The sequence below is a fragment of the Channa argus genome, chromosome 4 (genome assembly GCF_033026475.1).
Source record: "Channa argus isolate prfri chromosome 4, Channa argus male v1.0, whole genome shotgun sequence".
NCBI classification, from domain to species: Eukaryota; Metazoa; Chordata; class Actinopteri; order Anabantiformes; family Channidae; genus Channa; species Channa argus.
In genome coordinates, this window is record NC_090200.1 from 29,328,067 (window position 1) to 29,351,050 (window position 22,984).

At 42.8% G+C, this 22,984-nt stretch overlaps 12 non-coding genes across 12 annotated transcripts; all 12 read left to right on the forward strand.

The window, feature by feature from the left end:
* The first annotated feature begins 1,257 nt into the window (after positions 1 to 1,257).
* Positions 1,258 to 1,329, forward strand: trnap-ugg (transfer RNA proline (anticodon UGG)). Its single transcript has one exon. It is a non-coding gene; the product is annotated as a tRNA-Pro (tRNA).
* A 2,441-nt stretch (positions 1,330 to 3,770) lies between these two features.
* trnap-agg (transfer RNA proline (anticodon AGG)) lies at positions 3,771 to 3,842 on the forward strand. The gene has a single exon. It is a non-coding gene; the product is annotated as a tRNA-Pro (tRNA).
* A 2,958-nt stretch (positions 3,843 to 6,800) lies between these two features.
* Positions 6,801 to 6,872, forward strand: trnap-agg (transfer RNA proline (anticodon AGG)). Its single transcript has one exon. It is a non-coding gene; the product is annotated as a tRNA-Pro (tRNA).
* Positions 6,873 to 9,517: 2,645 nt separating this feature from the next.
* trnap-agg (transfer RNA proline (anticodon AGG)) lies at positions 9,518 to 9,589 on the forward strand. Its single transcript has one exon. It is a non-coding gene; the product is annotated as a tRNA-Pro (tRNA).
* A 3,534-nt stretch (positions 9,590 to 13,123) lies between these two features.
* On the forward strand, positions 13,124 to 13,195 carry trnap-agg (transfer RNA proline (anticodon AGG)). The gene has a single exon. It is a non-coding gene; the product is annotated as a tRNA-Pro (tRNA).
* Positions 13,196 to 14,327: 1,132 nt separating this feature from the next.
* On the forward strand, positions 14,328 to 14,399 carry trnap-agg (transfer RNA proline (anticodon AGG)). Its single transcript has one exon. It is a non-coding gene; the product is annotated as a tRNA-Pro (tRNA).
* Positions 14,400 to 15,529: 1,130 nt separating this feature from the next.
* On the forward strand, positions 15,530 to 15,601 carry trnap-agg (transfer RNA proline (anticodon AGG)). The gene has a single exon. It is a non-coding gene; the product is annotated as a tRNA-Pro (tRNA).
* A 2,766-nt stretch (positions 15,602 to 18,367) lies between these two features.
* Positions 18,368 to 18,439, forward strand: trnap-agg (transfer RNA proline (anticodon AGG)). Its single transcript has one exon. It is a non-coding gene; the product is annotated as a tRNA-Pro (tRNA).
* Positions 18,440 to 19,568: 1,129 nt separating this feature from the next.
* trnap-agg (transfer RNA proline (anticodon AGG)) lies at positions 19,569 to 19,640 on the forward strand. Its single transcript has one exon. It is a non-coding gene; the product is annotated as a tRNA-Pro (tRNA).
* Positions 19,641 to 20,766: 1,126 nt separating this feature from the next.
* trnap-agg (transfer RNA proline (anticodon AGG)) lies at positions 20,767 to 20,838 on the forward strand. The gene has a single exon. It is a non-coding gene; the product is annotated as a tRNA-Pro (tRNA).
* Positions 20,839 to 21,917: 1,079 nt separating this feature from the next.
* Positions 21,918 to 21,989, forward strand: trnap-ugg (transfer RNA proline (anticodon UGG)). Its single transcript has one exon. It is a non-coding gene; the product is annotated as a tRNA-Pro (tRNA).
* Positions 21,990 to 22,881: 892 nt separating this feature from the next.
* trnap-cgg (transfer RNA proline (anticodon CGG)) lies at positions 22,882 to 22,953 on the forward strand. Its single transcript has one exon. It is a non-coding gene; the product is annotated as a tRNA-Pro (tRNA).
* The last annotated feature ends 31 nt before the right edge of the window (positions 22,954 to 22,984 follow it).

Consider the following 22,984-nt stretch of genomic DNA (forward strand, 5'->3'; position numbering starts at 1 on the left):
TATGGCTCGTTGGTCTAGGGGTATGATTTTCGCTTAGGGTGCGAGAGGTCCCGGGTTCACATCCCGGACGAGCTCTTGACTGCGACATCTTTTCCACAAATCTATTCTTAGGAAAACTTTCACCTATGAAAGTCGACAAGTATGAAAACAGCCTTACCATAGCAAGCTTTATGAGGAATTGTGGGTTTGAGAACCACAAAATTTGACAGAGTAATTGCATTTTTTCCATTCCAAGCATGGATGTGTTGCCGATCTGATACCTATGACTTTTAAAGGTCAATGCAGTATACTAAAATGCCATTGTAGAATACACTGAGGTGCAAACATTTAGCGAGAAGGTGTCACTTTCAATGAAGCAAACTATTTGCAGCAAAAGTGCGGACTGTATCATATTTTGCCTTCACTAGCTTCTTTCCATTGGCTTCTCAACAAATCTCGAACAGAGTGTAAAACCCTGCTTCTTACATATAAAGCTCTAAAGGGTCAAGCTCCATCATATCTAAAAGACCTCATGGTACCATATCATCCCAATAGGCCATTTCAGTCTCAGAATGCAAGCCTACTGTTGGTCGAAGAATGAGAGGAGGAAGGTTTGTTTGTAGACAGAGAGAGAAGAGGAAAGCTAAGAACGTAGGACTGACAGTAGACGTGACGTGAAGAGGCGAGTGCAAGCAGGTTGGAACGGGTGGAGAAAAGTGTCAGGTATATTTTGCGATAAAAGAGTATCAGCGAGAATGAAAGCAAAGGTGTTCAAGACAGTGGTGAGACCAGCGATGTTTTTCGGCTTAGAGACAGTGGCACTGTAGAAAAGACAGGAGGCAGAGCTGGAGGTAGCATAGCTTAAGATGTTGAGGTTCTCATTGGGAGTGACGAGGATGGATAGGATCAGGCATGAGTACATCAGAGGGACAGCTCATGTTAGATGTTTTGGAGATAAAGTCAGAGAGGCCAGATTGAGGTGGTTTGGACATGTTCAGAGGAGAGACTGTCAATATGTCGGTAGAAGGATGCTGAGGTTGGAGCTGCCAGGCAAGAGGTCTAGAGGAAGAACAAAGAGGAGCTTTTTGGACATACTCTCTCAAAAGAGAGTTCAAATGCTCTCCTCAAGTTCATTGAGATGCATACAAGAAAAGAGATGGTAACACTTTCAATGTAGTGAGGTTGCCAATACACAAATTGGCCAATCTAAAGGTGAGTAAATTCTGTCTACAAATGGGGTATTAGATCACAAACTCTGCAATTCTCTCGTCTTTATATGGCTCGTTGGTCTAGGGGTATGATTCTCGCTTTGGGTGCGAGAGGTCCCGGGTTCAAATCCCGGACGAGCCCTTGACTGCGACATCTATTCCACAGATCTGTTCTCAGGAAAACTTTCACCTATGAAAGTCGACAAGTATGAAAACAGCCTTACCATAGCAAGCTTTATGAGGAATTGTGGGTTTGAGCACCACAAAATTTGACAGAATAATTGCATTTTTTCCATTCCAAGCATGGATGTGTTGCCGATCTGATACCTATGACTTTTAAAGGTCAATGCAGTATACTAAAATGCCATTGTAGAATACACTGAGGTGCAAACATTTAGCGAGAAGGTGTCACTTTCAATGAAGCAAACTATTTGCAGCAAAAGTGCGGACTGTGTCATATTTTGCCTTCACTAGCTTCTTTCCATTGGCTTCTCAACAAATCTCGAACAGAATGTAAAACCCTGCTTCTTACATATAAAGCTCTAAAGGGTCAAGCTCCATCATATCTAAAAGACCTCATGGTACCATATCATCCCAATAGGCCACTTCAGTCTCAGAATGCAAGCCTACTGTTGGTCGAAGAAGGAGAGGAGGAAGGTTTGTTTGTAGGCAGAAAGAGAAAAGGAAAGCTAAGAACGTAGGACTGAATGTAGACGTGACGTGAAGAGGCGAGTGCAAGCAGGTTGGAACGGGTGGAGACAAGTGTCAGGTGTGTTTTGCGATAAAAGAGTATCAGCGAGAATGAAAGCAAAGGTGTTCAAGACGGTGGTGAGACCAGCGATGTTTTTCGGCTTAGAGACAGTGGCACTGTAGAAAAGACAGGAGGCAGAGCTGGAGGTAGCAGAGCTTAAGATGTTGAGGTTCTCATTGGGAGTGACGAGGATGGATAGGATCAGGCATGAGTACATCAGAGGGACAGCTCATGTTAGATGTTTTGGAGATAAAGTCAGAGAGGCTAGATTGAAGTGGTTTGGACTTATTCAGAGGAGAGATGGTGAAAACAGTATATCGGATAAAAGATGCTGAGGTTGGAGCTGCCAGGCAAGAGGTCTAGAGGAAGACCAAAAAGGAGATTTTTAGATATACTCTCTCAAAAGAGAGTTCAAATGCTCTCCTCAAGTTCATTGAGATGCATACAAGAAAAGAGATGGTAACACTTTCAATGTAGTGAGGTTGCCAATACACAAATTGGCCAATCTAAAGGTGAGTAAATTCTGTCTACAAATGGGATATTAGTTTACAAACTCTGCAATTCGCTTGTCTTTATAAGGCTCGTTGGTCTAGGGGTATGATTTTCGCTTAGGGTGCGAGAGGTCCCGGGTTCACATCCCGGACGAGCTCTTGACTGCGACATCTTTTCCACAGATCTATTCTTAGGAAAACTTTCACCTATGAAAGTCGACAAGTATGAAAACAGCCTTACCATAGCAAGCTTTATGAGGAATTGTGGGTTTGAGAACCACAAAATTTGACAGAGTAATTGCATTTTTTCCATTCCAAGCATGGATGTGTTGCCGATCTGATACCTATGACTTTTAAAGGTCAATGCAGTATACTAAAATGCCATTGTAGAATACACTGAGGTGCAAACATTTAGCGAGAAGGTGTCACTTTCAATGAAGCAAACTATTTGCAGCAAAAGTGCGGACTGTATCATATTTTGCCTTCACTAGCTTCTTTCCATTGGCTTCTCAACAAATCTCGAACAGAATGTAAAACCCTGCTTCTTACATATAAAGCTCTAAAGGGTCAAGCTCCATCATATCTAAAAGACCTCATGGTACCATATCATCCCAATAGGCCACTTCAGTCTCAGAATGCAAGCCTACTGTTGGTCGAAGAAGGAGAGGAGGGAGGTTTGTTTGTAGACAGAGAGAGAAGAGGAAAGCTAAGAACGTAGGACTGACAGTAGACGTGACGTGAAGAGGCGAGTGCAAGCAGGTTGGAACGGGTGGAGAAAAGTGTCATGTGTGTTTTACGATAAAAGAGTATCAGCGAGAATGAAAGCAAAGGTGTTCAAGACGGTGGTGAGACCAGCGATGTTTTTCGGCTTAGAGACAGTGGCACTGTAGAAAAGACAGGAGGCAGAGCTGGACGTAGCATAGCTTAAGATGTTGAGGTTCTCATTGGGAGTGACGAGGATGGATAGGATCAGGCATGAGTACATCAGAGGGACAGCTCATGTTAGATGTTTTGGAGATAAAGTCAGAGAGGCCAGATTGAGGTGGTTTGGACATGTTCAGAGGAGAGACTGTCAATATGTCGGTAGAAGGATGCTGAGGTTGGAGCTGCGAGGCAAGAGGTCTAGAGGAACAACTAAGAGGAGATTTTTAAATATACTCTCTCAAAAGAGAGTTCAAATGCTCTCCTCAAGTTCATTGAGATGCATACAAGAAAAGAGATGGTAACACTTTCAATGTAGTGAGGTTGCCAATACACAAATTGGCCAATCTAAAGGTGAGTAAATTCTGTCTACAAATGGGATATTAGTTTACAAACTCTGCAATTCGCTTGACTTTATGTGGCTCGTTGGTCTAGGGGTATGATTCTCGCTTAGGGTGCGAGAGGTCCCGGGTTCAAATCCCGGACGAGCCCTTGACTGCGACGTCTATTCCACAGACCTTAATTAGGAAGACTTTCACCTACGAAAGTCGACAAGTATAAAAACAGCTTTACTATACCAAGCTTTATGAGGAATTGTGGGTTTGAGCACCAAAAACTTTGACAGAGTAATTGCATTTTTTCCTTGTGCAAACACAGGAAACTTTAGTTAGTACACCACACAAGATGCCAAGTACTGATGTTTTGCCGATTTGGAAAACCCGACTTTCAAAAGTCAAGAGCTGACTGTATCATATTTTGCCTTCACTAGCCTTGGTCTAGGGGAATGATTGTCGCTTAGGGTGTGAGAGGTCTCCGGACGAGCCCTGAATGCTAAATTCAATGTCTATGAGAAGAGAGGATGTAACGCTTTCCACGTGTAACCACAAGACCAGATGCAAGTTTTGCTGTGAAAGTTGTTACTAGACGAGACAAGATTCCACTCACTCGTGTTTTGCTCATCTGGAAACCACAGCCTTTCTCTGTCAATGGAGTATGTCCTCACATTAATGTTTTTGTCGGAAATTTACACAACATGAATTTCTCAATTTGAGAATGACTGAAGTTCTACTTCTTCATTTGGATAGTAGGGCTGAACTCATTACAAACCCAGCAGACGCGAGGCTCGTTGGTCTAGGGGTATGATTCTCGCTTTGGGTGCAAGAGATCCCGGGTTCAAATCGCGGACGAGCCCTTGACTGCGACATCTTTTCTCAGACCCTTTTTAGGAAGACTTTCACCTACGAAAGTCGACAAGTATAAAAACAGCCTTACTATACCAAGCTTTATGAGGAATTGTGGGTTTGAGCACCAGAAGGAAGGATGCTGAGGTTGGAGCTGCAAGGCAAGAGGTCTAGAGGAAGAACAAAGAGAAGATTTTTAGATATACTCTCTCAAAAGAGAGTTCAAATGCTCTCCTCAAGTTCATTGAGATGCATACAAGAAAAGAGATGGTAACACTTTCAATGTAGTGAGGTTGCCAATACACAAATTGGCCAATCTAACGGTGAGTAAATTCTGTCTACAAATGGGATATTAGTTTACAAACTCTGCAATTCGCTTGTCTTTATATGGCTCGTTGGTCTAGGGGTATGATTTTCGCTTAGGGTGCGAGAGGTCCCGGGTTCACATCCCGGACGAGCTCTTGACTGCGACATCTTTTCCACAGATCTATTCTTAGGAAAACTTTCACCTATGAAAGTCGACAAGTATGAAAACAGCCTTACCATAGCAAGCTTTATGAGGAATTGTGGGTTTGAGAACCACAAAATTTGACAGAGTAATTGCATTTTTTCCATTCCAAGCATGGATGTGTTGCCGATCTGATACCTATGACTTTTAAAGGTCAATGCAGTATACTAAAATGCCATTGTAGAATACACTGAGGTGCAAACATTTAGCGAGAAGGTGTCACTTTCAATGAAGCAAACTATTTGCAGCAAAAGTGCGGACTGTATCATATTTTGCCTTCACTAGCTTCTTTCCATTGGCTTCTCAACAAATCTCGAACAGAGTGTAAAACCCTGCTTCTTACATATAAAGCAGGAAAACTTTCACCTATGAAAGTCGACAAGTATGAAAACAGCCTTACCATAGCAAGCTTTATGAGGAATTGTGGGTTTGAGCACCACAAAATTTGACAGAGTAAGTAAGTAAGGTCAATGCAGTATACTAAAATGCCATTGTAGAATACACTGAGGTGCAAACATTTAGCGAGAAGGTGTCACTTTCAATGAAGCAAACTATTTGCAGCAAAAGTGCGGACTGTATCATATTTTGCCTTCACTAGCTTCTTTCCATTGGCTTCTCAACAAATCTCGAACAGAGTGTAAAACCCTGCTTCTTACATATAAAGCAGGAAAACTTTCACCTATGAAAGTCGACAAGTATGAAAACAGCCTTACCATAGCAAGCTTTATGAGGAATTGTGGGTTTGAGCACCACAAAATTTGACAGAGTAAGTAAGTAAGGTCAATGCAGTATACTAAAATGCCATTGTAGAATACACTGAGGTGCAAACATTTAGCGAGAAGGTGTCACTTTCAATGAAGCAAACTATTTGCAGCAAAAGTGCGGACTGTATCATATTTTGCCTTCACTAGCTTCTTTCCATTGGCTTCTCAACAAATCTAGAACAGAATGTAAAACCCTGCTTCTTACATATAAAGCTCTAAAGGGTCAAGCTCCATCATATCTAAAAGACCTCATGGTACCATATCATCCCAATAGGCCACTTCAGTCTCAGAATGCAAGCCTACTGTTGGTCGAAGAAGGAGAGGAGGAAGGTTTGTTTGTAGACAGAGAGAGAAGAGGAAAGCTAAGAACGTAGGACTGACAGTAGACGTGACGTGAAGAGGCGAGTGCAAGCAGGTTGGAACGGGTGGAGAAAAGTGTCAGGTGTGTTTTGCGAAAAAAGAGTATCAGCGAGAATGAAAGCAAAGGTGTTCAAGACAGTGGTGAGACCAGCGATGTTTTTCGGCTTAGAGACAGTGGCACTGTTGAAAAGACAGGAGGCAGAGCTGGAGGTAGCATAGCTTAAGATGTTGAGGTTCTCATTGGGAGTGACGAGGATGGATAGGATCAGGCATGAGTACATCAGAGGGACAGCTCATGTTAGATGTTTTGGAGATAAAGTCAGAGAGGCCAGATTGAGGTGGTTTGGACATGTTCAGAGGAGAGACTGTCAATATGTCGGTAGAAGGATGCTGAGGTTGGAGCTGCGAGGCAAGAGGTCTAGAGGAAGACCAAAGAGGAGCTTTTTGGACATACTCTCTCAAAAGAGAGTTCAAATGCTCTCCTCAAGTTCATTGAGATGCATACAAGAAAAGAGATGGTAACACTTTCAATGTAGTGAGGTTGCCAATACACAAATTGGCCAATCTAAAGGTGAGTAAATTCTGTCTACAAATGGGATATTAGTTTACAAACTCTGCAATTCGCTTGACTTTATGTGGCTCGTTGGTCTAGGGGTATGATTCTCGCTTAGGGTGCGAGAGGTCCCGGGTTCAAATCCCGGACGAGCCCTTGACTGCGACGTCTATTCCACAGACCTTAATTAGGAAGACTTTCACCTACGAAAGTCGACAAGTATAAAAACAGCTTTACTATACCAAGCTTTATGAGGAATTGTGGGTTTGAGCACCAAAAACTTTGACAGAGTAATTGCATTTTTTCCTTGTGCAAACACAGGAAACTTTAGTTAGTACACCACACAAGATGCCAAGTACTGATGTTTTGCCGATTTGGAAAACCCGACTTTCAAAAGTCAAGAGCTGACTGTATCATATTTTGCCTTCACTAGCCTTGGTCTAGGTGAATGATTGTCGCTTAGGGTGTGAGAGGTCTCCGGACGAGCCCTGAATGCTAAATTCAATGTCTATGAGAAGAGAGGATGTAACGCTTTCCACGTGTAACCACAAGACCAGATGCAAGTTTTGCTGTGAAAGTTGTTACTAGACGAGACAAGATTCCACTCACTCGTGTTTTGCTCATCTGGAAACCACAGCCTTTCTCTGTCAATGGAGTATGTCCTCACATTAATGTTTTTGTCGGAAATTTACACAACATGAATTTCTCAATTTGAGAATGACTGAAGTTCTACTTCTTCATTTGGATAGTAGGGCTGAACTCATTACAAACCCAGCAGACGCGAGGCTCGTTGGTCTAGGGGTATGATTCTCGCTTTGGGTGCAAGAGATCCCGGGTTCAAATCGCGGACGAGCCCTTGACTGCGACATCTTTTCTCAGACCCTTTTTAGGAAGACTTTCACCTACGAAAGTCGACAAGTATAAAAACAGCCTTACTATACCAAGCTTTATGAGGAATTGTGGGTTTGAGCACCAGAAGGAAGGATGCTGAGGTTGGAGCTGCAAGGCAAGAGGTCTAGAGGAAGAACAAAGAGAAGATTTTTAGATATACTCTCTCAAAAGAGAGTTCAAATGCTCTCCTCAAGTTCATTGAGATGCATACAAGAAAAGAGATGGTAACACTTTCAATGTAGTGAGGTTGCCAATACACAAATTGGCCAATCTAACGGTGAGTAAATTCTGTCTACAAATGGGATATTAGTTTACAAACTCTGCAATTCGCTTGTCTTTATATGGCTCGTTGGTCTAGGGGTATGATTTTCGCTTAGGGTGCGAGAGGTCCCGGGTTCACATCCCGGACGAGCTCTTGACTGCGACATCTTTTCCACAGATCTATTCTTAGGAAAACTTTCACCTATGAAAGTCGACAAGTATGAAAACAGCCTTACCATAGCAAGCTTTATGAGGAATTGTGGGTTTGAGAACCACAAAATTTGACAGAGTAATTGCATTTTTTCCATTCCAAGCATGGATGTGTTGCCGATCTGATACCTATGACTTTTAAAGGTCAATGCAGTATACTAAAATGCCATTGTAGAATACACTGAGGTGCAAACATTTAGCGAGAAGGTGTCACTTTCAATGAAGCAAACTATTTGCAGCAAAAGTGCGGACTGTATCATATTTTGCCTTCACTAGCTTCTTTCCATTGGCTTCTCAACAAATCTCGAACAGAGTGTAAAACCCTGCTTCTTACATATAAAGCAGGAAAACTTTCACCTATGAAAGTCGACAAGTATGAAAACAGCCTTACCATAGCAAGCTTTATGAGGAATTGTGGGTTTGAGCACCACAAAATTTGACAGAGTAAGTAAGTAAGGTCAATGCAGTATACTAAAATGCCATTGTAGAATACACTGAGGTGCAAACATTTAGCGAGAAGGTGTCACTTTCAATGAAGCAAACTATTTGCAGCAAAAGTGCGGACTGTATCATATTTTGCCTTCACTAGCTTCTTTCCATTGGCTTCTCAACAAATCTAGAACAGAATGTAAAACCCTGCTTCTTACATATAAAGCTCTAAAGGGTCAAGCTCCATCATATCTAAAAGACCTCATGGTACCATATCATCCCAATAGGCCACTTCAGTCTCAGAATGCAAGCCTACTGTTGGTCGAAGAAGGAGAGGAGGAAGGTTTGTTTGTAGACAGAGAGAGAAGAGGAAAGCTAAGAACGTAGGACTGACAGTAGACGTGACGTGAAGAGGCGAGTGCAAGCAGGTTGGAACGGGTGGAGAAAAGTGTCAGGTGTGTTTTGCGAAAAAAGAGTATCAGCGAGAATGAAAGCAAAGGTGTTCAAGACAGTGGTGAGACCAGCGATGTTTTTCGGCTTAGAGACAGTGGCACTGTTGAAAAGACAGGAGGCAGAGCTGGAGGTAGCATAGCTTAAGATGTTGAGGTTCTCATTGGGAGTGACGAGGATGGATAGGATCAGGCATGAGTACATCAGAGGGACAGCTCATGTTAGATGTTTTGGAGATAAAGTCAGAGAGGCCAGATTGAGGTGGTTTGGACATGTTCAGAGGAGAGACTGTCAATATGTCGGTAGAAGGATGCTGAGGTTGGAGCTGCGAGGCAAGAGGTCTAGAGGAAGACCAAAGAGGAGCTTTTTGGACATACTCTCTCAAAAGAGAGTTCAAATGCTCTCCTCAAGTTCATTGAGATGCATACAAGAAAAGAGATGGTAACACTTTCAATGTAGTGAGGTTGCCAATACACAAATTGGCCAATCTAAAGGTGAGTAAATTCTGTCTACAAATGGGATATTAGTTTACAAACTCTGCAATTCGCTTGACTTTATGTGGCTCGTTGGTCTAGGGGTATGATTCTCGCTTAGGGTGCGAGAGGTCCCGGGTTCAAATCCCGGACGAGCCCTTGACTGCGACGTCTATTCCACAGACCTTAATTAGGAAGACTTTCACCTACGAAAGTCGACAAGTATAAAAACAGCTTTACTATACCAAGCTTTATGAGGAATTGTGGGTTTGAGCACCAAAAACTTTGACAGAGTAATTGCATTTTTTCCTTGTGCAAACACAGGAAACTTTAGTTAGTACACCACACAAGATGCCAAGTACTGATGTTTTGCCGATTTGGAAAACCCGACTTTCAAAAGTCAAGAGCTGACTGTATCATATTTTGCCTTCACTAGCCTTGGTCTAGGGGAATGATTGTCGCTTAGGGTGTGAGAGGTCTCCGGACGAGCCCTGAATGCTAAATTCAATGTCTATGAGAAGAGAGGATGTAACGCTTTCCACGTGTAACCACAAGACCAGATGCAAGTTTTGCTGTGAAAGTTGTTACTAGACGAGACAAGATTCCACTCACTCGTGTTTTGCTCATCTGGAAACCACAGCCTTTCTCTGTCAATGGAGTATGTCCTCACATTAATGTTTTTGTCGGAAATTTACACAACATGAATTTCTCAATTTGAGAATGACTGAAGTTCTACTTCTTCATTTGGATAGTAGGGCTGAACTCATTACAAACCCAGCAGACGCGAGGCTCGTTGGTCTAGGGGTATGATTCTCGCTTTGGGTGCAAGAGATCCCGGGTTCAAATCGCGGACGAGCCCTTGACTGCGACATCTTTTCTCAGACCCTTTTTAGGAAGACTTTCACCTACGAAAGTCGACAAGTATAAAAACAGCCTTACTATACCAAGCTTTATGAGGAATTGTGGGTTTGAGCACCAGAAGGAAGGATGCTGAGGTTGGAGCTGCAAGGCAAGAGGTCTAGAGGAAGAACAAAGAGAAGATTTTTAGATATACTCTCTCAAAAGAGAGTTCAAATGCTCTCCTCAAGTTCATTGAGATGCATACAAGAAAAGAGATGGTAACACTTTCAATGTAGTGAGGTTGCCAATACACAAATTGGCCAATCTAACGGTGAGTAAATTCTGTCTACAAATGGGATATTAGTTTACAAACTCTGCAATTCGCTTGTCTTTATATGGCTCGTTGGTCTAGGGGTATGATTTTCGCTTAGGGTGCGAGAGGTCCCGGGTTCACATCCCGGACGAGCTCTTGACTGCGACATCTTTTCCACAGATCTATTCTTAGGAAAACTTTCACCTATGAAAGTCGACAAGTATGAAAACAGCCTTACCATAGCAAGCTTTATGAGGAATTGTGGGTTTGAGCACCACAAAATTTGACAGAGTAAGTAAGTAAGGTCAATGCAGTATACTAAAATGCCATTGTAGAATACACTGAGGTACAAACATTTAGCGAGAAGGTGTCACTTTCAATGAAGCAAACTATTTGCAGCAAAAGTGCGGACTGTATCATATATTGCCTTCACTAGCTTCTTTCCATTGGCTTCTCAACAAATCTAGAACAGAATGTAAAACCCTGCTTCTTACATATAAAGCTCTAAAGGGTCAAGCTCCATCATATCTAAAAGACCTCATGGTACCATATCATCCCAATAGGCCACTTCAGTCTCAGAATGCAAGCCTACTGTTGGTCGAAGAATGAGAGGAGGAAGGTTTGTTTGTAGACAGAGAGAGAAGAGGAAAGCTAAGAACGTAGGACTGACAGTAGACGTGACGTGAAGAGGCGAGTGCAAGCAGGTTGGAACGGGTGGAGAAAAGTGTCAGGTATATTTTGCGATAAAAGAGTATCAGCGAGAATGAAAGCAAAGGTGTTCAAGACAGTGGTGAGACCAGCGATGTTTTTCGGCTTAGAGACAGTGGCACTGTAGAAAAGACAGGAGGCAGAGCTGGAGGTAGCATAGCTTAAGATGTTGAGGTTCTCATTGGGAGTGACGAGGATGGATAGGATCAGGCATGAGTACATCAGAGGGACAGCTCATGTTAGATGTTTTGGAGATAAAGTCAGAGAGGCCAGATTGAGGTGGTTTGGACATGTTCAGAGGAGAGACTGTCAATATGTCGGTAGAAGGATGCTGAGGTTGGAGCTGCCAGGCAAGAGGTCTAGAGGAAGACCAAAAAGGAGATTTTTAGATATACTCTCTCAAAAGAGAGTTCAAATGCTCTCCTCAAGTTCATTGAGATGCATACAAGAAAAGAGATGGTAACACTTTCAATGTAGTGAGGTTGCCAATACACAAATTGGCCAATCTAAAGGTGAGTAAATTCTGTCTACAAATGGGATATTAGTTTACAAACTCTGCAATTCGCTTGTCTTTATATGGCTCGTTGGTCTAGGGGTATGATTTTCGCTTAGGGTGCGAGAGGTCCCGGGTTCACATCCCGGACGAGCTCTTGACTGCGACATCTTTTCCACAGATCTATTCTTAGGAAAACTTTCACCTATGAAAGTCGACAAGTATGAAAACAGCCTTACCATAGCAAGCTTTATGAGGAATTGTGGGTTTGAGAACCACAAAATTTGACAGAGTAATTGCATTTTTTCCATTCCAAGCATGGATGTGTTGCCGATCTGATACCTATGACTTTTAAAGGTCAATGCAGTATACTAAAATGCCATTGTAGAATACACTGAGGTGCAAACATTTAGCGAGAAGGTGTCACTTTCAATGAAGCAAACTATTTGCAGCAAAAGTGCGGACTGTATCATATTTTGCCTTCACTAGCTTCTTTCCATTGGCTTCTCAACAAATCTCGAACAGAGTGTAAAACCCTGCTTCTTACATATAAAGCTCTAAAGGGTCAAGCTCCATCATATCTAAAAGACCTCATGGTACCATATCATCCCAATAGGCCACTTCAGTCTCAGAATGCAAGCCTACTGTTGGTCGAAGAATGAGAGGAGGAAGGTTTGTTTGTAGACAGAGAGAGAAGAGGAAAGCTAAGAACGTAGGACTGACAGTAGACGTGACGTGAAGAGGCGAGTGCAAGCAGGTTGGAACGGGTGGAGAAAAGTGTCAGGTATATTTTGCGATAAAAGAGTATCAGCGAGAATGAAAGCAAAGGTGTTCAAGACAGTGGTGAGACCAGCGATGTTTTTCGGCTTAGAGACAGTGGCACTGTAGAAAAGACAGGAGGCAGAGCTGGAGGTAGCATAGCTTAAGATGTTGAGGTTCTCATTGGGAGTGACGAGGATGGATAGGATCAGGCATGAGTACATCAGAGGGACAGCTCATGTTAGATGTTTTGGAGATAAAGTCAGAGAGGCCAGATTGAGGTGGTTTGGACATGTTCAGAGGAGAGACTGTCAATATGTCGGTAGAAGGATGCTGAGGTTGGAGCTGCCAGGCAAGAGGTCTAGAGGAAGAACAAAGAGGAGCTTTTTGGACATACTCTCTCAAAAGAGAGTTCAAATGCTCTCCTCAAGTTCATTGAGATGCATACAAGAAAAGAGATGGTAACACTTTCAATGTAGTGAGGTTGCCAATACACAAATTGGCCAATCTAAAGGTGAGTAAATTCTGTCTACAAATGGGATATTAGTTTACAAACTCTGCAATTCGCTTGTCTTTATGTGGCTCGTTGGTCTAGGGGTATGATTCTCGCTTAGGGTGCGAGAGGTCCCGGGTTCAAATCCCGGACGAGCCCTTGACTGCGACATCTGTTCCACAGATCTGTTCTCAGGAAAACTTTCACCTATGAAAGTCGACAAGTATGAAAACAGCCTTACCATAGCAAGCTTTATGAGGAATTGTGGGTTTGAGCACCACAAAATTTGACAGAGTAAGTAAGTAATGCAGTAATGCAGTATACTAAAATGCCATTGTAGAATACACTGAGGTGCAAACATTTAGCGAGAAGGTGTCACTTTCAATGAAGCAAACTATTTGCAGCAAAAGTGCGGACTGTATCATATTTTGCCTTCACTAGCTTATTTCCATTGGCTTCTCAACAAATCTAGAACAGAATGTAAAACCCTGCTTCTTACATATAAAGCTCTAAAGGGTCAAGCTCCATCATATCTAAAAGACCTCATGGTACCATATCATCCCAATAGGCCACTTCAGTCTCAGAATGCAAGCCTACTGTTGGTCGAAGAAGGAGAGGAGGAAGGTTTGTTTGTAGACAGAGAGAGAAGAGGAAAGCTAAGAACGTAGGACTGACAGTAGACGTGACGTGAAGAGGCGAGTGCAAGCAGGTTGGAACGGGTGGAGAAAAGTGTCAGGTGTGTTTTGCGAAAAAAGAGTATCAGCGAGAATGAAAGCAAAGGTGTTCAAGACAGTGGTGAGACCAGCGATGTTTTTCGGCTTAGAGACAGTGGCACTGTTGAAAAGACAGGAGGCAGAGCTGGAGGTAGCATAGCTTAAGATGTTGAGGTTCTCATTGGGAGTGACGAGGATGGATAGGATCAGGCATGAGTACATCAGAGGGACAGCTCATGTTAGATGTTTTGGAGATAAAGTCAGAGAGGCCAGATTGAGGTGGTTTGGACATGTTCAGAGGAGAGACTGTCAATATGTCGGTAGAAGGATGCTGAGGTTGGAGCTGCCAGGCAAGAGGTCTAGAGGAAGACCAAAGAGGAGCTTTTTGGACATACTCTCTCAAAAGAGAGTTCAAATGCTCTCCTCAAGTTCATTGAGATGCATACAAGAAAAGAGATGGTAACACTTTCAATGTAGTGAGGTTGCCAATACACAAATTGGCCAATCTAAAGGTGAGTAAATTCTGTCTACAAATGGGATATTAGTTTACAAACTCTGCAATTCGCTTGTCTTTATGTGGCTCGTTGGTCTAGGGGTATGATTCTCTCTTAGGGTGCGAGAGGTCCCGGGTTCAAATCCCGGACGAGCCCTTGACTGCGACATCTATTCCACAGATCTGTTCTCAGGAAAACTTTCACCTATGAAAGTCGACAAGTATGAAAACAGCCTTACCATAGCAAGCTTTATGAGGAATTGTAGGTTTGAGCACCACAAAATTTGACAGAGTAAGTAAGTAAGGTCAATGCAGTATACTAAAATGCCATTGTAGAATACACTGAGGTACAAACATTTAGCGAGAAGGTGTCACTTTCAATGAAGCAAACTATTTGCAGCAAAAGTGCGGACTGTATCATATATTGCCTTCACTAGCTTCTTTCCATTGGCTTCTCAACAAATCTAGAACAGAATGTAAAACCCTGCTTCTTACATATAAAGCTCTAAAGGGTCAAGCTCCATCATATCTAAAAGACCTCATGGTACCATATCATCCCAATAGGCCACTTCAGTCTCAGAATGCAAGCCTACTGTTGGTCGAAGAATGAGAGGAGGAAGGTTTGTTTGTAGACAGAGAGAGAAGAGGAAAGCTAAGAACGTAGGACTGACAGTAGACGTGACGTGAAGAGGCGAGTGCAAGCAGGTTGGAACGGGTGGAGAAAAGTGTCAGGAATATTTTGCGATAAAAGAGTATCAGCGAGAATGAAAGCAAAGGTGTTCAAGACAGTGGTGAGACCAGCGATGTTTTTCGGCTTAGAGACAGTGGCACTGTAGAAAAGACAGGAGGCAGAGCTGGAGGTAGCATAGCTTAAGATGTTGAGGTTCTCATTGGGAGTGACGAGGATGGATAGGATCAGGCATGAGTACATCAGAGGGACAGCTCATGTTAGATGTTTTGGAGATAAAGTCAGAGAGGCCAGATTGAGGTGGTTTGGACATGTTCAGAGGAGAGACTGTCAATATGTCGGTAGAAGGATGCTGAGGTTGGAGCTGCGAGGCAAGAGGTCTAGAGGAACAACTAAGAGGAGATTTTTAAATATACTCTCTCAAAAGAGAGTTCAAATGCTCTCCTCAAGTTCATTGAGATGCATACAAGAAAAGAGATGGTAACACTTTCAATGTAGTGAGGTTGCCAATACACAAATTGGCCAATCTAAAGGTGAGTAAATTCTGTCTACAAATGGGATATTAGTTTACAAACTCTGCAATTCGCATGTCTTTATGTGGCTCGTTGGTCTAGGGGTATGATTCTCGCTTAGGGTGAGAGAGGTCCCGGGTTCAAATCCCGGACGAGCCCTTGACTGCGACATCTATTCCACAGATCTGTTCTCATGAAAACTTTCACCTATGAAAGTCGACAAGTATGAAAACAGCCTTACCATAGCAAGCTTTATGAGGAATTGTGGGTTTGAGCACCACAAACTTTGACAGAGTAATTGCATTTTTTCCTTGTGCAAATACAGGAAACTTTAGTTAGTACACGACACAAGATGCCAAGTATTGATGTTTTGCCGATTTGGAAAACCCGACTTTCAAAAGTCAAGAGCTAACTGTATCATATTTTGCCTTCACTAGCCTTGGTCTAGGGGAATGATTCTCGCTTAGGGTGTGAGAAGTCTCCGGACGAGCCCTGAATGCTAAATTCAATGTCTATGAGAAGAGAAGATGTAACGCTTTCCACGTGTAACCACAAGACCAGATGCAAGTGTTGCTGTGAAAGTTGTTACTAGAACGAGACAAGATTCCACTCACTCATGTTTTGCTGATCTGGAAACCACAACCTTTCTCTGTCAATGGAGTATGTCCTCACATTAATGTTTTTGTCGGAAATTTACACAACATGAATTTCTCAGTTTGAGAATGACTGAAGTTCTTGTTCTTCATTTGGGTAGTAGGGCTGAACTCATTACAAGCCCACTGGACGCGAGGCTCGTTGGTCTACGGGTATGATTCTCGCTTTGGTTGCGAGAGGTCCAGGGATCAAATCCCGGACGAGCCCTTGACTGCGACATCTATTCCACATACCGTTTTTAGGAAGACTTTCACCTACGAAAGTCGACAAGTATAAAAACAGCCTTACTATACCAAGCTTTATGAGGAATTGTGGGTTTGAGCACCACGAAATTTGACAGAGTAATTGCATGTTTTCCATTCCAAGCATGGATGTGTTGCCGATGTGATACCTATGACTTTTAAAGGTCAATGCAGTATACTAAAATGCCATTGTAGAATACACTGAGGTGCAAAAATTTAGCGAGAAGGTGTCAATTTCAATGAAGCAAACTATTTGCAGCAAAAGTGCTGACTGTATCATATTTTGCCTTCACTAGCTTCTTGCCATTGGCTTCTGTAGAAAAGACAGGAGGCAGAGCTGGAGGTAGCAGAGCTTAAGATGTTGAGGTTCTCATTGGGAGTGACGAGGATGGATAGGATCAGGCATGAGTACATCAGAGGGACAGCTCATGTTAGATGTTTTGGAGATAAAGTCAGAGAGGCTAGATTGAAGTGGTTTGGACTTATTCAGAGGAGAGATGGTGAAAACAGTATATCGGATAAAAGATGCTGAGGTTGGAGCTGCCAGGCAAGAGGTCTAGAGGAAGACCAAAAAGGAGATTTTTAGATATACTCTCTCAAAAGAGAGTTCAAATGCTCTCCTCAAGTTCATTGAGATGCATACAAGAAAAGAGATGGTAACACTTTCAATGTAGTGAGGTTGCCAATACACAAATTGGCCAATCTAAAGGTGAGTAAATTCTGTCTACAAATGGGATATTAGTTTACAAACTCTGCAATTCGCTTGTCTTTATATGGCTCGTTGGTCTAGGGGTATGATTTTCGCTTAGGGTGCGAGAGGTCCCGGGTTCACATCCCGGACGAGCTCTTGACTGCGACATCTTTTCCACAGATCTATTCTTAGGAAAACTTTCACCTATGAAAGTCGACAAGTATGAAAACAGCCTTACCATAGCAAGCTTTATGAGGAATTGTGGGTTTGAGAACCACAAAATTTGACAGAGTAATTGCATTTTTTCCATTCCAAGCATGGATGTGTTGCCGATCTGATACCTATGACTTTTAAAGGTCAATGCAGTATACGAAAATGCCATTGTAGAATACACTGAGGTGCAAACATTTAGCGAGAAGGTGTCACTTTCAATGAAGCAAACTATTTGCAGCAAAAGTGCGGACTGTATCATATTTTGCCTTCACTAGCTTCTTTCCATTGGCTTCTCAACAAATCTCGAACAGAATGTAAAACCCTGCTTCTTACATATAAAGCTCTAAAGGGTCAAGCTCCATCATATCTAAAAGACCTCATGGTACCATATCATCCCAATAGGCCACTTCAGTCTCAGAATGCAAGCCTACTGTTGGTCGAAGAAGGAGAGGAGGAAGGTTTGTTTGTAGACAGAGAGAGAAGAGGAAAGCTAAGAACGTAGGACTGACAGTAGACGTGACGTGAAGAGGCGAGTGCAAGCAGGTTGGAACGGGTGGAGAAAAGTGTCAGGTGTGTTTTGCGATAAAAGAGTATCAGCGAGAATGAAAGCAAAGGTGTTCAAGACGGTGGTGAGACCAGCGATGTTTTTCGGCTTAGAGACAGTGGCACTGTAGAAAAGACAGGAGGCAGAGCTGGACGTAGCATAGCTTAAGATGTTGAGGTTCTCATTGGGAGTGACGAGGATGGATAGGATCAGGCATGAGTACATCAGAGGGACAGCTCATGTTAGATGTTGTGGAGATAAAGTCAGAGAGGCCAGATTGAGGTGGTTTGGACATGTTCAGAGGAGAGACTGTCAATATGTCGGTAGAAGGATGCTGAGGTTGGAGCTGCGAGGCAAGAGGTCTAGAGGAACAACTAAGAGGAGATTTTTAAATATACTCTCTCAAAAGAGAGTTCAAATGCTCTCCTCAAGTTCATTGAGATGCATACAAGAAAAGAGATGGTAACACTTTCAATGTAGTGAGGTTGCCAATACACAAATTGGCCAATCTAAAGGTGAGTAAATTCTGTCTACAAATGGGATATTAGTTTACAAACTCTGCAATTCGCTTGACTTTATGTGGCTCGTTGGTCTAGGGGTATGATTCTCGCTTAGGGTGTGAGAGGTCCCGGGTTCAAATCCCGGACGAGCCCTTGACTGCGACGTCTATTCCACAGACCTTTTTTAGGAAGACTTTCACCTACGAAAGTCGACAAGTATAAAAACAGCTTTACTATACCAAGCTTTATGAGGAATTGTGGGTTTGAGCACCAAAAACTTTGACAGAGTAAGTAAGTAAGGTCAATGCAGTATACTAAAATGCCATTGTAGAATACACTGAGGTGCAAACATTTAGCGAGAAGGTTTCACTTTCAATGAAGCAAACTATTTGCAGCAAAAGTGCGGACTGTATCATATTTTGCCTTCACTAGCTTCTTTCCATTGGCTTCTCAACAAATCTAGAACAGAATGTAAAACCCTGCTTCTTACATATAAAGCTCTAAAGGGTCAAGCTCCATCATATCTAAAAGACCTCATGGTACCATATCATCCCAATAGGCCACTTCAGTCTCAGAATGCAAGCCTACTGTTGGTCGAAGAAGGAGAGGAGGAAGGTTTGTTTGTAGACAGAGAGAGAAGAGGAAAGCTAAGAACGTAGGACTGACAGTAGACGTGACGTGAAGAGGCGAGTGCAAGCAGGTTGGAACGGGTGGAGAAAAGTGTCAGGTGTGTTTTGCGAAAAAAGAGTATCAGCGAGAATGAAAGCAAAGGTGTTCAAGACAGTGGTGAGACCAGCGATGTTTTTCGGCTTAGAGACAGTGGCACTGTTGAAAAGACAGGAGGCAGAGCTGGAGGTAGCATAGCTTAAGATGTTGAGGTTCTCATTGGGAGTGACGAGGATGGATAGGATCAGGCATGAGTACATCAGAGGGACAGCTCATGTTAGATGTTTTGGAGATAAAGTCAGAGAGGCCAGATTGAGGTGGTTTGGACATGTTCAGAGGAGAGACTGTCAATATGTCGGTAGAAGGATGCTGAGGTTGGAGCTGCCAGGCAAGAGGTCTAGAGGAAGACCAAAGAGGAGCTTTTTGGACATACTCTCTCAAAAGAGAGTTCAAATGCTCTCCTCAAGTTCATTGAGATGCATACAAGAAAAGAGATGGTAACACTTTCAATGTAGTGAGGTTGCCAATACACAAATTGGCCAATCTAAAGGTGAGTAAATTCTGTCTACAAATGGGATATTAGTTTACAAACTCTGCAATTCGCTTGTCTTTATGTGGCTCGTTGGTCTAGGGGTATGATTCTCGCTTAGGGTGCGAGAGGTCCCGGGTTCAAATCCCGGACGAGCCCTTGACTGCGACATCTATTCCACAGATCTGTTCTCAGGAAAACTTTCACCTATGAAAGTCGACAAGTATGAAAACAGCCTTATCATAGCAAGCTTTATGAGGAATTGTGGGTTTGAGCACCACAAAATTTGACTAAGTAAGTAAGGTCAATGCAGTATACTAAAATGCCATTGTAGAATACACTGAGGTACAAACATTTAGCGAGAAGGTGTCACTTTCAATGAAGCAAACTATTTGCAGCAAAAGTGCGGACTGTATCATATATTGCCTTCACTAGCTTCTTTCCATTGGCTTCTCAACAAATCTAGAACAGAATGTAAAACCCTGCTTCTTACATATAAAGCTCTAAAGGGTCAAGCTCCATCATATCTAAAAGACCTCATGGTACCATATCATCCCAATAGGCCACTTCAGTCTCAGAATGCAAGCCTACTGTTGGTCGAAGAATGAGAGGAGGAAGGTTTGTTTGTAGACAGAGAGAGAAGAGGAAAGCTAAGAACGTAGGACTGACAGTAGACGTGACGTGAAGAGGCGAGTGCAAGCAGGTTGGAACGGGTAGAGACAAGTTTCAGGTGTGTTTTGCCATAAAAGAGTATCAGCGAGAATGAAAGCAAAGGTGTTCAAGACGGTGGTGAGACCAGCGATGTTTTTCGGCTTAGAGACAGTGGCACTGTAGAAAAGACAGGAGGCAGAGCTGGAGGTAGCATAGCTTAAGATGTTGAGGTTCTCATTGGGAGTGACGAGGATGGATAGGATCAGGCATGAGTACATCAGAGGGACAGCTCATGTTAGATGTTTTGGAGATAAAGTCAGAGAGGCCAGATTGAGGTGGTTTGGACATGTTAAGAGGAGAGACTGTCAATATGTCGGTAGAAGGATGCTGAGGTTGGAGCTGCCAGGCAAGAGGTCTAGAGGAAGACCAAAGAGGAGATTTTTAGATATACTCTCTCAAAAGAGAGTTCAAATGCTCTCCTCAAGTTCATTGAGATGTATACAAGAAAAGAGATGGTAACACTTTCAATGTAGTGAGGTTGCCAATACACAAATTGGCCAATCTAAAGGTGAGTAAATTCTGTCTACAAATGAGATATTAGTTTACAAACTCTGCAATTCACTTGTCTTTAAATGGCTCGTTGGTCTAGGGGTATGATTCTCGCTTAGGGTGCGAGAGGTCCCGGGTTCAAATCCCGGATGAGCCCTTGACTGCGACATCTATTCCACAGATCTATTCTCAGGAAAACTTTCACCTATGAAAGTCGATAAGTATGAAAACAGCCTTACCATAGCAAGCTTTATGAGGAATTGTGGGTTTGAGCACCACAAACTTTGACAGAGTAATTGCATTTTTTCATTTTGCAAACACAGGAAACTTTAGTTAGTACACGACACAAGATGCCAAGTACTGATGTTTTGCCGATTTGGAAAACCCGACTTTCAAAAGTCAAGAGCTGACTGTATCATATTTTGCCTTCACTAGCCTTGGTCTAGGGGAATGATTGTCGCTTAGGGTGTGAGAGGTCTCCGGACGAGCCCTGAATGCTAAATTCAATGTCTATGAGAAGAGAGGATGTAACGCTTTCCACGTGTAACCACAAGACCAGATGCAAGTTTTGCTGTGAAAGTTGTTACTAGACGAGACAAGATTCCACTCACTCGTGTTTTGCTCATCTGGAAACCACAACCTTTCTCTGTCAATGGAGTATGTCCTCACATTAATGTTTTTGTCGGAAATTTACACAACATGAATTTCTCAATTTGAGAATGACTGAAGTTCTTGTTCTTCATTTGGATAGTAGGGCTGAACTCATTACAAACCCACCAGACGCGAGGCTCGTTGGTCTAGGGGTATGATTCTCGCGTTGGGTGCGACAGGTCCTGGGTTCACATCCCGGACGAGCCCTTGACTGCGACATCTATTCTCAGAACCTTTTTAGGAAGACTTTCACCTACGAAAGTCGACAAGTATAAAAACAGCCTTACTATACCAAGCTTTATGAGGAATTGTGGGTTTGAGCACCAGAAGGAAGGATGCTGAGGTTGGAGCTGCCAGGCAAGAGGTCTAGAGGAAGAACAAAGAGGAGATTTTTAGATATACTCTCTCAAAAGAGAGTTCAAATGCTCTCCTCAAGTTCATTGAGATGCATACAAGAAAAGAGATGGCAACACTTTCAATGTAGTGAGGTTGCCAATACACAAATTGGCCAATCTAAAGGTGAGTAAATTCTGTCTACAAATGGGGTATTAGTTCACAAACTCTGCAATTCGCTCGTCTTTATATGGTTCGTTGGTCTAGGGGTATGATTCTCGCTTTGGGTGCGAGAGGTCCCGGGTTCAAATCCCGGACGAGCCCTTGACTGCGACATCTATTCCACAGATCTGTTCTCAGGAAAACTTTCACCTATGAAAGTCGACAAGTATGAAAACAGCCTTACCATAGCAAGCTTTATGAGGAATTGTGGGTTTGAGCACCACAAAATTTGACAGAGTAAATGCATTTTTTCCATTCCAAGCATGGATGTGTTGCCGATCTGATACCTATGAATTTTAAAGGTCAATGCAGTATACTAAAATGCCATTGTAGAATACACTGAGGTGCAAACATTTAGCGAGAAGGTGTCACTTTCAATGAAGCAAACTATTTGCAGCAAAAGTGCGGACTGTATCATATTTTGCCTTCACTAGCTTCTTTCCATTGGCTTCTCAACAAATCTAGAACAGAATGTAAAACCCTGCTTCTTACATATAAAGCTCTAAAGGGTCAAGCTCCATCATATCTAAAAGACCTCATGGTACCATATCATCCCAATAGGCCACTTCAGTCTCAGAATGCAAGCCTACTGTTGGTCGAAGAATGAGAGGAGGAAGGTTTGTTTGTAGACAGAGAGAGAAGAGGAAAGCTAAGAACGTAGGACTGACAGTAGACGTGACGTGAAGAGGCGAGTGCAAGCAGGTTGGAACGGGTGGAGAAAAGTGTCAATATGTCGGTAGAAGGATGCTGAGGTTGGAGCTGCCAGGCAAGAGGTCTAGAGGAAGACCAAAGAGGAGATTTTTGGATATACTCTCTCAAAAGAGAGTTCAAATGCTCTCCTCAAGTTCATTGAGATGCATACAAGAAAAGAGATGGTAACACTTTCAATGTAGTGAGGTTGCCAATACACAAATTGGCCAATCTAAAGGTGAGTAAATTCTGTCTACAAATGGGATATTAGTTTACAAACTCTGCAATTCCCTTCTCTTTATATGGCTCGTTGGTCTAGGGGTATGATTCTAGCTTCGGGTGCGAGAGGTCCCGGGTTCAAATCCCGGACGAGCCCTTGACTGCGACATCTATTCCACAGACCCTTT